This window comes from Chrysemys picta, chromosome 1 (assembly GCF_011386835.1).
Source record: "Chrysemys picta bellii isolate R12L10 chromosome 1, ASM1138683v2, whole genome shotgun sequence".
NCBI lineage: Eukaryota > Metazoa > Chordata > Testudines > Emydidae > Chrysemys > Chrysemys picta.
In genome coordinates, this window is record NC_088791.1 from 352,751,138 (window position 1) to 352,769,627 (window position 18,490).

An 18,490-nucleotide genomic window follows, 5' to 3' on the forward strand; every position below is an offset into this window, starting at 1 on the left:
TTAACGACTGGGGACGGTTGGTAGGGGATCTCTGTAAGGGTGATGAAGAGATCCTGGCTGTCAGGGAAATCAGCGTTGTAAGCGCTGTCGACTGCCTCGTCCTCCTCATCTCCTTTCTCATCTTCCCCGTCCGCTAACATGTCCGAGGAACCGGCCGTGGACAATATCCCATCCTCAGAGTCCACGGTCAGTGGTGGGGTAGTGGTGGCGGCCGCACCTAGGATGGAATGCAGTGCCTCGTAGAAACGGGATGTCTGGGGCTGGGATCCGGAGCGTCCGTTTGCCTCTTTGGTCTTCTGGTAGCCTTGTCTCAGCTCCTTGATTTTCACGCGGCACTGCGTTGCATCCCAGCTGTATCCTCTCTCTGCCATGGCTTTAGAGATTTTCTCGTAGATCTTTGCATTCCGTCTTTTGGAGCGCAGCTCGGAAAGCACGGACTCATCGCCCCACAAAGCGATCAGATCCAAGACTTCCCAATCAGTCCATGCCGGGGCCCTCTTTCTATTCTGAGATTGCACGGCCATCTCTGCTGGAGAGCTCTGCATCATTGCCAGTGCTGCTGAGCTCGCCACGATGTCCAAACAGGAAATGAGATTCAAACTGCCCAGACAGGAAAAGGAATTCAAATTTTCCCGGGGCTTTTCCTGTGTGGCTGGTCAGAGCATCTGAGCTCGGACTGCTGTCCAGAGCATCAACAGAGTGGTGCACTGTGGGATAGCTCCCGGAGCTATTACCGTCGATTTCCATCCACACCTAGCCTAATTCGACATGGCCATGTCGAATTTAGCACTACTCCCCTCGTTGGGGAGGAGTACAGAAGTCGAATTTAGGAGACCTCTATGTCGAACTAAATAGCTTCGTGGTGTGGACGGGTGCAGGGTTAATTCGATGTAACGGCGCTAACTTAGACATAAACGCCTAGTGTAGACCAGGCCTTAGGCTCCTCTGTAGAGCTTTGTCCAAGAACATGTCATGGTGTAGCTTCAGTCTCTCCTTATCCAACAGTCCCCAGTGTCGAGGACGTTGTGCTATTTTTAAAAATAGAAGGGAGATGAACATCCTGGGGACTATGGTTCCAGAGTACTGCAAATTTATAAGAATCCTTCTCACTGTGCCTGTATCATCCTGTACTGCAGAACTTCATTCTCCAGCCTTGGAAGACTTAGAAATGACTTCCAGTCATCAATGGGAGAGATGCAACTGAATAATGTAGCTGTCAATGTGCTTCAAGACCATACCAGGGAACTAAATGTAAATAAGATTGTTGACAGTTTCATCCAGAAAGCTACAATGAGACATAATGTCTTTAAACAGGGGCATTCGTGAAGGCCTCTTGTAGGTGGTGAGTGGAATGATTTTAATATACTGTAATTCATGATAATGTAATTATGTAGTCCATCACTATTTTAATTAAATAGTTAAGATACCAATGATTGACACAATCACTAGAATATGAAAATGTATAAATAAGCTGAAAATACCCTCTCCTCCAAACTGGCAGACCCCCCCACTGCTAAACACACCTCCTCAAAAGCAGCCATCAGCAAAAACAGAAGTCAGCACCTATGGCTCTACCACATCATATGTGGCGTCTCTGATGGCCATTACAGGCGTGAGCACCAACTGAAGCTTTTCCCACACTCAGTGCACTGCTGGGGTTACTCTCCTGTGTGGATTCTCTGACGGCTAGAGCAGGAGACGATGACGGGGGAGTCTGAGGAGCAGCTATGGATCGTGTGCTGGGTGGGCAGGGGGAACATTGCCTGACCCAGGTTTATCCCACCTCAGTCCACACAACTACCAGAGAGGCCCTGCACCACCACACACTGCACAGTGCCCAGCCATGGCCTACTCAGCCTGCACAGATTCCCCACAGGAAGGGGGTTGCTGCCCCAGTTACCCCAAAGGGGGGCAGTGAGTCTATAGTCAATGAGCTGGGGCAACAGTTATTGCTCTGTTTCCTCCCCGAGCCCAGCAGACTGACATCGTCTCAATTAGGAGAGACAGACGCTCACCCAGGCACCAGTAACCAGTGCCAGAGCATGGTCTCTGGCCTGGGAGCGGTGTCATTGTGAGATGAAGCCTGACAGCATGAGATACCATTGCCTAGTCCCACTCAGCAGGTGGGCCAGGAAACGCTAGGTGCCCCACCCGCAGGGGGTGTGCATGAAAAGTGCACCTGTAAATCTCTTCCTTCACCATTGTATTTAAACCCTGTTTTTAGCCCCTTACTATAAAAAATGTTTTAGCAGGGTTATGTAAAAGGCTTTTAAAATATATATATGGGGGATATGTTTGCTGTTGTTAGTAAAAAAGAACATACGGGCTTATGGGCTAAAAACATTTTGTTTATGTGTATTGGCAGACTTATCAGGTGTTATCCCTCAAGAAGAAACGTTGAAGGGGAGCTCGCTTAAAGGGGCCAAGAAATTTTCCTCTGAATCAGCTACCGTTGGAAACAAGGGAATCAAACCCCCCGATTTTGAACAACCCTGCACAACCAAATCCCTCATTACACAAAGCCAGCCGGCTTAAAAAGGGCCAAAAAAATCTACCTCTGAAACAGCAACAGTTTTTTCAGGGGTGGGGGAAAAGGGGATCAGACCCCCAATTTTGACCCACCCTGTACCTCCAGAGCTAAGAAATTTACCTTTGCGGCTTCCAGGGACATTGGTAAGCGATGCAAAGGGGTTAAAGCCCCTAGTTCTCAACAACTCTATGCCTTCCCAGCCCAGAAGGAATCAGCTTTAAAAATGGTAAAGGCAAACATCCCTGTAGCAGCAACCGCGTCCAGGGGTGGGTTTGAGCAGGGTGAAGTAGTCAGCCCCCTGCTTCTGGGCCCCGCAGCACCCTTGCTACAAATAATCTCCCCGTAGGGCTCGCTGCATCAGTTGTTGTTTGTAATGAGCTGTTTAGTGTTTGTACATCTCTTAAGCGTTTAATAGATAAAAAGTTTTCGAAGCTAATTCTTGAGGTATTTCAAAAGCAAAATTTTCCAGGAGAAAGGCTGGTTTTAGACCAAAAAAATAACAGATACCCGTGCACTGATTGAAAAGGTTGAAAGCGTGTTGAAGGGGGAAGGAAGGGTGTGACTAAACATGAAACCTAAAAATGTAAAGAGGGACTGGGGAAAAAATGGAAAAAAACTCTAAAAAATTGAGGAGGCTTTTGGCCAAAAACTTTAAAGAGCCAGAGCTATTTAAAAAAAAAAAAAAAAAAAACCCACCCAACCAAGAAAGGGAAATAGACTGGTTGTTACAATTATTAGAAACAGGGCTGGGGATGGTGGGCCTATAAGACCCTTAAAGACTATCACGTACAGTAGAATCATTAAAAAAAACATTTAATTGATTTAAATAATCAGGGTAACAATCTTTGTTTTGCCGGTAGCATGCTGGGTCTCTTATCAGATGAAAAACTTACAGATGCCCAACTGCTAGAGGGGGCCAGACATCAGGCGTTGGGGCTTTCAGACCAAAAAATGATTAGCTTTACAGAAGTGAGCTCTTTTGAAGAGCGCTTAGGCGTGGCTATCACCGTCATGTATCATGAAAATGGGAATTGGCGCTTTTTTACAACGGATGGTGTACACCGCCCCAAAACGGTTTTTGTTTTGTTACATGACAAACATTATTACGGCATTCTAAATATTAAAGCCTTTATAGGAGCACCGTATTTGTGCAACTACCGTTACACCACATACAGCCACAAACACCAGCACACCTGTAAAAACCACTGCCGTACGTGTAATAGCGCCGAGTGCCTTGAAGTGGCCGCTGAAATGAAGAGATGCCCCAGCTGTAAGCTATTTTGCAGGTCCAAGGCCTGTTTAGAAAGGCACAGCGCTCTGGCAAAAGATGGTAAAGTTGATTGTAAAAACAGAATTCTGCGATAAGTGCGGCATCTATGAGGTTAAAAATCGCAGGTGTAAAAGCAAAAATATCCCCAGTGCTATCAGAAGACCGACAACATAGAGGGTCACGAGTGTTATATGCATAATATCTGGTCTCCAGAAGAGGAGAAGGATTATGTGTTTTAGGATTTTGAATGTATTCAAGAAACGGGGGTACACGTGCCAAATTAGGTTTATGCCTTGCATTTAGATAAAGAAACTAGCTGGGAATTTAAGGGGGAAGAATGCATTAGTGAATTTGTTCAAACCTTTGTAAACAAGCACTTTAAGGGATACACTTTTATCATTCATAACGCTAAGGGTTACGATTGTAATTTTATGCTTAGGCAGTTGAAGAAAAAATGGCTGTTAGCCCCGTAACACAAGGTGGAAAACTTACGTGTGTCACGGTAGTAAACTTAGACATCAGATTTATAGATTCTTTAAATTTTCTTCCCATGAAACTCAGGAAGTTACCCAAAGCTATGGGGTTTGAGGAAGTCAAGGGATACTTTCCACACTTTAACACCGTTGAAAATCAGAACTCTGTGGAGTCTATGCCCAGGATAGAGTACTTTGGAGTAGAATACATGATGCCCGAAGAAAAAAAGAATTTCTGAACTAGTACCAACACAATCACCAAAACGAATTCGATCTCCAGAAAGGACTGCGCTATTGTCAAAAAGCTGTTGAAATTTTGCGAGAGGCTTGTGACCGGTTCAGAAACGAAGTCATAAAAATGACAGAAGCAGATTGTTAAAAACCCAGGACAGGATAACGAGGACGTGGTTATTAAATGTATAGACCCCTTTCAGTAGCCTCGATTTGCATGGCCATGTACCGGTTTAATTTTTTTTAAACCGCAAACCATAGCCCTTCTGCCATTAGACAATTACCACAAGCAGCAGAAGAGATATTCCACCCCGGCCATTCAATGGTTGATGTACATAGCCCTCACTGAGAACATTGACCTCCACCACGCTTTGCAGGGTGGGGAGTTTAAATCAGGCTCCTATTTTTTGGATGGTTACACCGTCATAGCAGGAAAACCTCTGGCCTTTGAATTTAACGGCTATTTTTTTTTTCCATGGCTGCCCCATCTGCTATTGTGAAAATGATTACCGTATTTTCCGGCGTATAAGACGACTGGGCGTATAAGACGACCCCCAACTTTTCCAGTTAAAATATAGAGTTTGGGATATACTCGCCGTATAAGACTACCCCTCTTCCAATGCACACCAAATAAAAATTAAAAAAACATCAGATTTGATTTCAATATGGTAATTTTAATTCAAATGCTTATGACATGCAGGTACTTAGCAGGAAAACTGTCACTTATAAACATAAGGCTGTTTGTCATCAAACGTGTAAACATAAAACAGTGCAAGTGGATTAAACTTTTCCTAATTCACTCTAAAGCTGAAAGGAAGGATAAGACAATAAACCCATGGGAGCTGCCCTGCTGTTTGTTTTCTAAGCTGTCAACCAAACTGGAACTGATGATGATAGGAGGAAGATAAACAATAGAGAGAGAGCAAGTGCCGGGCAAGTCCCTGGCGAGTTAGCAACGCCCATCATAACTGCAAGCTACAGTATTTTTACAGGTTTTGCTGGCGTGACAGTTTCCCTTTAAAAGCCTTCAAAATCCTCCTGTTCGTCATCTGATATCATAAGTACATCAATGACATCTTGTGATACATTTGTAAGGCAGTCATCGTATGGATCGAATTCCGTATCAGATGGTGTGGTCTCAGCTTCGGCTTCCTCTTCATCTTGCCACAAGTAGTCGTCCTCCATACCATCTAATGAATTTGATATGCCACACTTCTTGAAAGACTTGATTACTGTTTCTGCATCAATATCATTCCAGGCTTTTATGACAAACTTGCACAAAACATCCAACTGTGGAGCACGCATGTTTCCTCCTTTTGTGAATGACTTTTCGCCGCTAACCATCCATTCATTCCACTGTTCTTGAATGCGATCTTTAAATGGCTTGTTTAGGCACACATCCAGTGGCTGTACCAACGATGTCAATCCTGCAGGAATAACTGCCGCATCTGTGTTTAGTCTTGCAAGCCTTTGCTTGGTGCTGGGAGTTAAATGAGCCCTGAACATATCCCACACCAGTAGACTACATTTTTGAATAAGTCCACCTGGTCGCCTGCTCCATACATTATCAAGCCATAGCTTTACCCCTTCATCCATCCAGCCTTTTTCATTCACATGTACAAAACAACCAACAGGGAACTTGAGTTTCGGCATTGTTTTTCTTTTAAAAATAATCATTGGTCTCAGTTTGGCGCCATCAGCTGTGCATCCTAGTACCACTGTAAAACTGGACTTCTCATGTCCTGTTGTTTTAATTAAAATTGTTTTTTCACCTTTTTGATGGACAGTTTTATTTCCAACCATATCAAAATTCATTGGAGTTTCATCCATATTTCCAATACTACTTAACGCATAGCCATGTTTAGTGAGCTGTTGTATTACGTATCGATGGAAACTATTTACTTTGCTATCAAGATCTGCAGGTAATTTTTGGGCAATTTTCGTCTTTTGCCTCAGTACCATATTATGCCTTTCCATGAATCTAGTACACCAGGATACAGTGGCCTTAAATCTGTTGCTGTGATCTGGGTTAGATTTGGCCCACTGAAGTGCAAACAAACGTATTTTATTTCGTGTCACTACATAACCGTTTTGGCGATGCTCGTTCACCATGTCTGCTACATGTTTGAGTTCTGGCCAATGTGGGGTGCCTCTTCTTAATGCACACTTACCCCTTGGCATACTCTAATGCTTTTTCATTTGCTTTCCAGTCCCGAACCATCTTTTCTGTTACTCCATATTGTCTTGCAGCAGTGCAGTTATTATGTTCCATGGCAAAGTTTACAACTTTAAGTTTGAAACTGGCTTCATATTTCTTTCTTCTTGCTGGTGGAGCCATGATGGGGTTTTGACTGTTGAACATTTGTATACTGTACTGTATGTACTGGTGCTATACTGTATGAACAGGTACAGATACTGGTGCTGTACTGTATGTGGTACCCAGTATACAACAACCAGCCAATCACGGCAAGCGATGTACCTTACTGGCGATTGGCTGGTTGTTGTATACAAAGCCTGCTCGGATTGGTCAGCTCTCCCTGCCTGCCCAGCCCTCCCTGTCTCCAAGACTATCAGAGCGGTAGCGCAAACACACCTCTTTCACCCGTCTGGCCCGCCCTTGTATCCTATTACCTCCTTCTCTGCCTCTCAGATCTCGCACATGCGCGCCTGCACCGCTTCACTGCAGTCCTCAGGAGCGAGATCTGAGAGGCAGAGAAGGAGGTAATAGGATACAAGGGCAGGCCAGACGGGTGAAAGAGGCGTGTTTTTCTGGGCACAGCGCCGCTCTCTCTCTTTTTGCCATACCCCGGGCGTCCCGGACGCCTGCAGCTTGCTCCGCCCTTGCTGCTTTCATGCGGCCGCGGCCGTTTTTGAGCTCCCCCCACCATATGCGGTGACCGCAGATTCTCCAGTCCGCTGGAAGTTTCAGCACCCGCCCTATAAGACGACACCCAGCGTATAAGACGACCCCCGACTTTTGAGAAGATTTTCCTGGGTTACAAGGTCGTCTTATACGCCGGAAAATACGGTACAACCCGTTGCTTAATGCGACCTACGAGCATCTGTACAACCGAACCATGATTAAGGCTGAATTTCTGAAAAGACAGGGGTTTGAGGTAAGGACCGTGCGGGAACACGAGTGGCAGGCTATGCTAGCAAACGATAACTGGGTGGGGGATTTTTTACAAGAAAAAAAGCTGCCACAGACTTTGGTTCCTAGAGACGCCCTTTACAGTGGTCGAACAAACGCCCTCTGCCTTTATTACAAACCGCAGCCCAGGGAGCAGGTTGATTACTATGATTTTACTAGCCTTTACCCTTTTGTTAACGAGACTAAACAATACCCTGTGGGGCACCCTGTTATCATGTATGAGGGTTTGGGGGATATCAGACAGTACTTTGGCATTGCCAAGGTTAAAGTGTTCCCTCCGAGATGCCTGTATTTCCCCGTATTACCATACAGGGTCGGTGGTAAACTAATGTTCCCCCGAGTGCCCTTTTTGCAGAAAAAAGACAAAAGGACCCCTGCACACACAGGAGGAGAGGGCTTTAACAGCGACTTGGTGCACAATAGAGTTGGTGGAGGCTTTAAACAAAGGGTACAGGATCACTGAGATTTATGAAGTCTGGCATTTTAACTGCTCTTCAGATGCCCTGTTTTCAGACTACATTAAAACACACCTGAGACAGAAACAAGAGGCCTCGGGGTTCCCTCACTGGTGTACCGACGAGTTAAAAAAAACAACAACAGTACGTTAAAGAATACCATGAAAGAGAAGGTGTGTGTCTGCGTCTAAACAAGATTAAGGTAAACCCCGCAAAAAGTCAAATTTGTTCGCTGACCAAATTTTCCCCACAAGGAATTTAAAAACAGCTTTGAGATTTGTCTAACACCAGTATAGTGACAGACCCCAACAAGCTCTTCAAGTAAGTTTTTGTACCTTATTACGATGTGTCGGCATGCGAGTTTATCGATGAGGCCGTAGTATCGTGGAAGTAAGCAAAAGAACGCTGCACCCATTCCAGCAACACTAATGTGCTTTACCACCACTTATGCCAGGCTCGGGGGCTGGAGTCTCAAACAAATCATGGCCCAGCGGTCTGGCCTCGTGTTTCTCCACCGCATTGTTCCTGCGGATACAGGCATCGTTAGCTATCCCTGTCTCCCCGCTCTCATGACCCGTCTCAAAGACTGTTTGCCACTACGGCGTGTTTGTTTCTTCAGGGCCCATAGCAGCGACCGTATAACGTCTCTTCATGAGAAGCTTGACTGCTGGTGTTGGCCAGGGCCTTCGAGGTGCAGCCACCTTTAATCATCAGACCCGTTTAAATAGAAACTCCTACTTACTTAGGGAGGGAGGGCGCATGATACTCTTAGCCAATAGTTTAGGGCTGTTGTAACAACTCCCTAAGTAAGGAGGTTTTGGACACTAATTCTATAGGCCTGTACTATCTAAAGTTGAGGGAGAAATTCGGTATTAAGCCGGTGCGGGTTCATAACCGTAAAACAGTGATGCATGCAATTGTGCGAGCGGCTCTGCACGAAATCAAGCACTGCCTGAGAGAGAAACAAAATGGGGATTGTCCTGGGTGCGCCATAGATGCCCCCAGTCAGAGACATCATGCCTGCGTGTACTGGTCTTTAGATGATGTAAACTGTAAAATTAAAGAAATTAGCGGTAGTTTGTGTATGGAGAGTGTGTTAAATATCATCACGCTGGGATACGCGCTGCAGTGCCTCTGTTTAACCCAGGAACATTTAGCTCCAGGGGCAAAATTGGTGGACAAAGTGACAGAGGCCGAGGACCCAAATAGCGTTTTAGATTAAATCATCAAACCGACAGATAAATGTTTAATGCAAAATGTTGATCATCTTTGTTCAGCAAATTACAAAATCTTGCTAAGAAAAAACATTAACAGTTAGAGAGTGTTTTGGGAACAAAACAGGCCGTATTGTAAAATAAAATGTCAGTTAAAAATAACTGTGAAAGCATGTTTTTATGGAGTTCAAGGGATGTGGGGTTTGTCAAAAGGGCAGTAGGTTGCCCCCGTAGTATATGCACAGTTAGGTTACAGTTTGTCAACAACAAAACGTATATGAACGGCCTGTTCCTCTAACGAAGGCCCAACCACCTCACCCAGCCCTGGTGTTTGTGCATGAGGGTTATAGGCTCCCTATGGACCGTTGCAAAGCAGCCCCAGAACCCCTCTTAAATCATGCCATCTTCCGCTTCGGCTGGACCTTTTCATTTTCCACCCCAAGGCCCTCTGCATTCGGACTTAATCATAGCCCCTCTGATTTCAACAAGTCTCAGGTCTCTCGTCTACTGTTTCATATTATTTAATGCTGTACGCTGTCCAGGGTTACAGTTTGCTTAAGTGTTTTATAAAAACAAAACAAAGTATATTCTCTAGGGGCTTAGACAAGATAATGGTCAACAAAATTGTATTTATTTATTTATTTTTTTAACCCAAAACCTGTGGTTTTTAATCTGAAGGAGACAACTGACGGGGGACAAGGTAAGTTTTCAAGAATGTAAAGGGTTGTTATAAAGAGGGTGATAAACTATTCTTATCCACAGAGGACAGGATAAAGAGTAATGGACTTAAATTGCTGCAAGGGAGGTTTAGGTTAGACCTTAGGGGAAAAACTCTCTTAGTGGTGCATATTATGCACTGGAACAAATTGCCTAGGGAGGTGGTCAGACAAACAGGGATGCTCTATAATACTTAGTCCTGCCCCAGCGCAGGGGACTGGACTAAATGACGTATCAAGGCCCCTTCCAGTCCTACATCTCTCTGATGTTATTGGAATTCTATTTCACTTTAGTCACACGCACAAGTTCCCTGCATATGGAACTACACTGAAATATTGTGGCTTTTGCGAACAGGGGCTGCTAACAGGGAGTTTCGCAAGGGAGTTCTCCAGGTGAAGGAGGAGCAATACAGCACCCTTTTGGGGTAAGTGACTGTCTGTAGTGTGTGTTTGTATGTGTTTGAGGGTTACTTGCTGTGTGCTGAGCTTGTGTTTGTCAGTCTGTTTGTTTGTTTTGGTTGTTTGAAGGACCGTGTGCTGTGGCTGGCAGTTGGAAGCTGTGAGCTTCAAAGGAAGGTTTGAAAGCTAGAAGCCTCTGGTAAGTGGCTGAGCCTTAAATCAGTGGGTGGGGCATTCATACAGGCCAGGGCTTTATAAAGCAGCGCACAAGCGACCAGGGAGCTTTTGCGACCAGGGGCTGCTAACTGGGAGTTTCGCAAGGGAGTTTGGAAGGGAGCAGGAAGGGGGAGAGGGTCCCTTGCCAGTTCTATTTGTTTTCTCTTTATTCCCCTTAATACCTATAAGCCAACTACAATCAAAACTACTTGCTTAAACAACCCTTTCAGCCGACAGGGGGCTGCAGACGGGAGTTTGACAGAGGGAGGCTTACGATGGTTAGGAAGACCCACAACACCTGTGCCAGCACTGCTTCTGTCTCCTCCACCTGTGCCTGTAGCCAGACAGAGCACCTGAGCATGGATGCTTCTACCCAGATCCTGGTGTGGTTTTGCAGAGACTGTAACTTGCAATTTCCACTTACTGATATCCAGGCTGCGGGGACCATCCAATGTGAGAGGTGCCTGCTGGTGGAATCTCTCAGGCAGCAGGTGGGAGAGCTACAGGAGGAGGTGGCTAGGTTGAGGAGCATCCGAATCCACGAGCAATTCCTTGACAGTGTCCATGTGGAGACAGCTGAGGTAGCTGTCCCAGTACACAGGACTGCTGATACACCACTGGTGGAGGAGGAGATGGCTCAGGGTGGACACTGGCAGCTGGTTACTTCTGGCAGCAGGCAGTGCTCCACCCCTGCTCCGAACCCTCCCGCCATGGTAATAGGTAACCATTATGCTCTTCTTGATACAGGAAAGAAGGAATCACTCCCTACAGTAAAGGAGGAGAAGCCTCGTACCCCTAAGGCTGGGAGGTCTGCTGCCACCTCTGCGAATAGGAAACGTAGGGTAGTGGTGGTCGGAGACACTCTGCTGAGGGGGACGGAGGCGCCCATCTGTCGCCCTGACATTTCATCTCGGGAGGTGTGCTGCCTGCCGGGAGCCCGTATCCGAGACGTTACGGAGGCATTGTCGAGGATTATCCAGCCCTCTGACTACTACCCCATGCTACTCATCCATGTGGGCACAAATGATACTGCGCGGTGTGACACTGAGCGGATCAAGAGTGACTACAGGGCTCTGGGAGTACGGGTGAAGGAGTTTGGAGCGCAGGTGGTATTCTCTTCAATTCTTCCTGTCAAAGGTAGGGGCCCGGGCAGAGACAGATGCATCATGGAGGTGAATGCCTGGCTGCGAAGATGGTGTCGCCAGGAGGGCTTTGGCTTCCTAGACCACGGGATGCTATTTGAGGAAGGACTGCTAGGCAGAGATGGCGTTCACCTTTCGAGGAGAGGAAAGACCCTATTTGGACACAGACTGGCTAACCTAGTGAGGAGGGCTTTAAACTAGGTTCGACGGGGACAGGTGAGCAAAGCCCACAGGTAAGTGGGGAACATGGAGACCGGGGAGATGGGTCGGAAACGAGAGGGAGTGTGGGCTATATTGTCAGAGAGAAAGGAGGGTCAGGACAAAACTGGGAGGAAAGATCAAACCAGTATCTTAGATGCCTATATACAAATGCGAGAAGTATGGGGAATAAGCAGGAAGAACTGGAAGTGCTAATAAATAAATAAATACAACTATGACATTGTTGGCATCACTGAAACTTGGTGGGATAATACACATGATTGGAATGTTGGTGTGGATGGGTACAGCTTGCTCAGGAAGGATAGACAGGGGAAAAAGGGAGGAGGTGTTGCCTTATATATTAACTTGGACTGAGGTAGAGATGGACATAGGAGACGGAAGTGTTGAGAGTCTCTGGGTTAGGCTAAAAGGGGTAAAAAAAACAAGGGAGATGTCATGCTAGGAGTCTACTACAGGCCACCTAACCAGGTGGAAGAGGTGGATGAGGCTTTTTTTAAGCAACTAACAAAATCATCCAAAGCCCAAGATTTGGTGGTGATGGGGGACTTCAACTATCCGGATATATGTTGGGAAAATAACACAGCGGGGCACAGACTATCCAACAAATTCTTGGACTGCATTGCAGACAACTTTTTATTTCAGAAGGTTGAAAAAGCTACTAGGGGGGAAGCTGTTCTAGACTTGATTTTAACAAATAGGGAGGAACTCGTTGAGAATTTGAAAGTAGAAGGCAGCCTGGGTGAAAGTGATCATGAAATCATAGAGTTTGCAATTCTAAGGAAGGGTAGAAGGGAGAACAGCAGAATAGAGACAATGGATTTCAGGAAGGCAGATTTTGGTAAGCTCAGAGAGCTGAAAGGTAAGGTCCCATGGGAATCAAGACTGAGGGGAAAAACAACTGAGGAGAGTTGGCAGTTTTTCAAAGGGACACTATTAAGAGCCCAAAAGCAAGCTATTCCGCTGGTTAGGAAAGATAGAAAATGTGGCAAAAGACCACCTTGGCTTAACCATGAGATCTTGCATGATCTAAAAAATAAAAAGGAGTCATATAAAAAATGGAAACTGGGACAGATTACAAAGGATGAATATAGGCAAACAACACAGGAATGCAGGGGCAAGATTAGAAAGGCAAAGGCACAAAATGAGCTCAAACTAGCTACGGGAATAAAGGGAAACAAGAAGACTTTTTATCAATACATTAGAAGCAAGAGGAAGACCAAAGACAGGGTAGGCCCACTGCTTAGTGAAGAGGGAGAAACAGTAACAGGAAACTTGGAAATGGCGGAGATGCTTAATGACTTCTTTGTTTCAGTCTTCACCGAGAAGTCTGAAGGAATGCCTAACATAGTGAATACTAATGGGAAGGGGGTAGGTTTAGCAGATAAAATAAAAAAAGAACAAGTTAAAAATCACTTAGAAAAGTTAGATGCCTGCAAGTCACCAGGGCCTGATGAAATGCATCCTAGAATACTCAAGGAGCTAATAGAGGAGGTATCTGAGCCTCTAGCTATTATCTTTGGAAAATCATGGGAGACAGGAGAGAATCCAGAAGACTGGAAAAGGGCAAATATAGTGCCCATCTATAAAAAGGGAAATAAAAACAACCCAGGAAACTACAGACCAGTTAGTTTAACTTCTGTGCCAGGGAAGATAATGGAGCAAGTAATTAAGGAAATCATCTGCAAACACTTGGAAGGTGGTAAGGTGATAGGGAACAGCCAGCATGGATTGGTGAAGAACAAATCATGTCAAACCAATCTGATAGCTTTCTTTGATAGGATAACGAGCCTTGTGGATAAGGGTGAAGCTGTGGATGTGGTATACCTAGACTTTAGTAAGGCATTTGATACAGTCTCGCATGACATTCTTATCGATAAACTAGGCAAATACAATTTAGATGGGGCTACTATAAGGTGGGTGCATAACTGGCTGGATAACCGTACTCAGAGAGTTGTTATTAATGGTTCCCAATCCTGCTGGAAAGGCATAACGAGTGGGGTACTGCAGGGGTCTGTTTTGGGACCGGCGCTGTTCAATATCTTCATCAACGACTTAGATATTGGCATAGAAAGTACGCTTATTAAGTTTGCGGATGATACCAAACTGGGAGGGATTGCAACTGCTTTGGAGGACAGGGTCATAATTCAAAATGATCTGGACAAATTGGAGAAATGGGCTGAGGTAAACAGGATGAAGTTTAACGACAACAAATGCAAAGTGCTCCACTTAGGAAGGAAAAATCAGTTTCACACATACAGAATGGGAAGAGTGTCTAGGAAGGAGTACGGCAGAAAGGGATCTAGGGGTTATAGTGGACCACAAGCTAAATATGAGTCAACAGTGTGATGCTGTTGCAAAAAAAGCAAACATGATTCTGGGATGTATTAACAGGTGTGTTGTGAGCAAGACACGAGAAGTCATTCTTCCGCTCTACTCCGCTCTGGTTAGGCCTCAGCTGGAGTATTGTGTTCTGGGAGAAATTGGAAAGGGTCCAGAGAAGAGCAACAAGAATGATTAAAGGTCTTGAGAACATGACCTATGAAGGAAGGCTGAAAGAATTGGGTTTCTTTAGTTTGGAAAAGAGAAGACTGAGAGGGGACATGATAGCAGTTTTCAGGTATTTAAAAGGGTGTCATAAGGAGGAGGGAGAAAACTTGTTCACCTTAGCCTCTATGGATAGAACCAGAAGCCATGGGTTTAAACTGCAGCAAGGGAGGTCTAGGTTGGACATTAGGAAAAACTTCCTAATTGTCAGGGTGGTTAAACACTGGAATAAATTGCCTAGGGAGGTTGTGGAATCTCCATCTCTTGAGATATTTAAGAGTAGGTTAGATAAATGTCTATCAGGGATGGTCTAGATGGTATTTGGTCCTGCCATGCGGGCAGGGGACTGGACTCGATGACCTCTCGAGGTCCCTTCCAGTCCTAGAATCTATGAATTGTGAAATATCAAAAGGCAAATACAACGGAAAAGAGGCATCTTCTGTTACCTCTACAAAGCAACCAACTTTATTGTTACAGAAACAATAAATGGGGAAATAAGCTATTTACTTGTGTGAGCTGGTTCTAATCACTCTGCACTGGCCCTGCTGCTCCCGCGGACAAGACATTGAGTGCTATTTTCCCATATGTTAGATCTTTCAACAATAGTGGTCATGTAAGTACCCAGATAAAGTGTCCTATGAAACATCAGATGTTCTGGTACAGCTCCACATATGAAGGATCTTGACTTTGGGGAAAATCAAGGCCAGATAATTGCCCCGCTAGGCTAGGCAGAGAGACGCAGCAGCCAGTTAAGACAGATGAAGAGGAAAGGCAGATGAACAGTAAAAACGAGAGCGTTCGTGGTGGGGGCTCCCTGTCCCACAGCTGGTGAGCCACCTCTTTACATCTGCTGAACTAACCAATTGAACCGGATTAGACCCCTGTGAATGCAGCACAGAGGGCTCTATCTCAGCAGAAGTATGAACAGACTTTGTACATCTAAGCAGATCCTTAGATAGGAATATTTTATGCCCAAAGCACTTGACCTACTGTTGACAGTATCAACAATTTCAGTCCACAACTTGTTTCTCTAATAGCTTTTGCCATGCACATCTATGATGTAGCAATGACGTGATCCGGAGTATGACAGTGACAATATCCTGAATGAACTCTACTGAATTCAGTTAAACCTTTCTGAATTAAACCTCTGGGGGTACATTGTATTAGAAACACAAAAGTTTATGTACTACTGAGACAGTAGATGGCACTTCTTTGGCAAGAAGACAAGATTACATTAATCTTTGGAGGGTGTGAGGAAGTTCCAAAGTCTTTTCAGAACTATATCTGGGAAGTGGATTTCCTTAGGAAATACCCTGAGGTGAAGGGAATGCACATTCTCCCCCGCTGAAGCCAATCTTTGGAAGAGATACCCTGGGGAGACAGACCCATTGTGTACTAGTTGCCTGCTTCTAGAAATTCAAAATCAAAGACCCCGATCTCTGGAATGAACCTGTCATGAGTGTGCTTGTTCTGAGTGGAAGTTGTGATTTGTAAGCACAAGGGCTTCCCTAGGCTGAAAGATTTATCCTAGCAGAACTCATGTAGAGTTGGGGGGGAACTCTAAGCTTATTAACATGATTGTAAGTTCTCTCATCAAATGTTTTCTCTGTAATGTGTTCAACTGAAGAATAAAGCAGGTTTGCTTACAAAACTCTGTGGTATCATATTGGAAGCAATCCCTCGTTTGTCAGTCTGAGAGGAAAGCACGCAGGCCCGTTTAGGCAGACTGTGCAGGGAAACACAGTGATGGCCGAACTGTTTAGCCTGAAGAAACCCCAGTCAAGAGAGAGAGACGGGTCTCGACTCAAGAGACAACAGCCAGGGAGGCAATAGCCTGAGAATGGGTGCCGTGGCTAGATCCCTGAACAGAAATACAGGAGCAGTGGCTCTGAACTGTGATACACAGCACTGCATTTTTCAGTATAAATGCAGCTTTTATCGAGTGCTTTTCCTCTAAAACATGGCTAAAAACACCTCCATGCTCTCTATTCCACTCCTCTTTTTTGTTCAGAGTGGGACCCTACACCATGGTCAGAGTATCTCTAGCGGTTTAAGTTTTGTGCAAGACTTGCACAGCCAACAGTCTTTGAATTTGCAGACACTGCAACCCTTCTTAGTCAGTCATTAAGAGCATTTGTAGGGATGACATAAAATGTAAACAGCTATCGCAGAAATAATAGTAACTCATTTTTACAAACTCTGTGTTTGTTTCAGCAAAACCCTACAATCACAGGGTTGCAGAGAAATATTCTGACAAATTTAGTGTCCTGAGTAGTAGCTACTGCTCAAATCTACCGCTACAGCAACATGTAGAACTGGATGTTATTTAGATGGAAGCAGGACAGAGATTTAGACTGAATTTGGAGAACAGATTATAACCTTTTAAAAGCATCCCAATGGCTGCAGCTGCTCTAAACACTAAGCAACACATTTATGCATTATATTTGTGAGCTTTTGTACTGTCCTTAGGTGCTCCCTTAAAACCAGCAGCATTCACACTAAAACAGCCTCCCCTCTTTTGGCATTTGCAGAGCTGCTAATGAAGCCAGCTTGAGGGCAGCATTAAGAGCTCTATGTTTGCAGGGTTTTCCTCCATCCAAGCTCCCAGGTCAGCTCTTCCTCAAGAAGAGAAATTCCCCCAACAACCCCTTGCCACTGTTTGGTGAGCCTAGGGTGACCAGATGTCCCAATTTTATAGGGACAGTCCCGATTTTTGGGTCTCTCTTATATAGGCTCCTATTACCCCCGACTCCCTGTTCCGATTTTTCACACTTGCTGTCTGGTCACCCTAGGTAAGCCCTGCGCTGGTCGCTAGTGCAAAGGCTCCATTCCTATTAGTCTAATCAGGAGCCAGTCTAGTGCAACTGCCTGGAGCCGCTCCCCCTGCAGCCCAACAGTCCTAGCCACCTGCTTGCAGGCAGAGTGTCTTCCTGGTGCTCCCGCCAAACTCTCCCCTCCTGCAACCTCCGCCCCTCTCCCCAGGCTGCAGACAGCTACTGACACAGCTGCTGCAACTGCCCTTGTGTTGCACGTGTCCCGGAGCTCGTGCAGCGGGGCTCTCTGCAGACCCCAGCTCTGTCTGCTGGCCCTGCCTAGGAACAGAAGCTCCCCCAAGAGCTCTCTAGTCACACAGACTTCCCCAGCGATCTGGTCTCAAAGCCCCTTTCCTGAGCCCACCCCCAGGACTCCTGTTTATAGCCCTGCCCCTGGCTGGATCAGGTGCCCAGCTGCCCTCCCACTCCCAGGTGCAGCCTATGACAGGGCAGTTACCAGCCCTGAGGAGTCACTTTTGTCCCCACTATAGGAAATGCCCCTAGCCCCAGAGCAAACCCCTTCTAGGATCAGAGTCCTGGGAACAGGTCCCAACAGAGCCTGGCTGCCTTTCTATTCCACCCCTCCTCCTTGTGTAGTGTGGGACACTACACCACAATCAGGGCAGCTCCAGTGTGCAGAAATTTTTTCGCTTTAAGTTTTGTGCAAAACTTCCGCAGCAAACAGTCTTTGAATCTGCAGACACTGTCACTCTTCTTAGTCATTAAAAGGATTTGTAGAAATGCTATACTATTTGAACAGCCTTGCAGAAATGATGACTCATTTTTACAAAGTCTGTTCATTTCAGCAAAAACCCGACCATCACAGCAGGGCTGCAAATAGATAAGTATGCTTGACAAATTTAGTTGCCTGAGTAGCATTTATTGCTCAAATCCAACACTACAGCAACATGTAGAACTGGATGTTGTTTAGATGGAAGCAGGACAGAGATTTAGACTGAATCTGGAGAACATAGATTATGAGCTTTTAAAAGCATCCCAATGGCTGCAGCTGCTCCAAACACTAAGTGACATTTATGCATTGTATTGGGGAGTTTTTGTACTGTCAGGTGCACCCTTGAAACTGCAGAATTGCTGCAGCTGTGTGCAAGGAAATAAA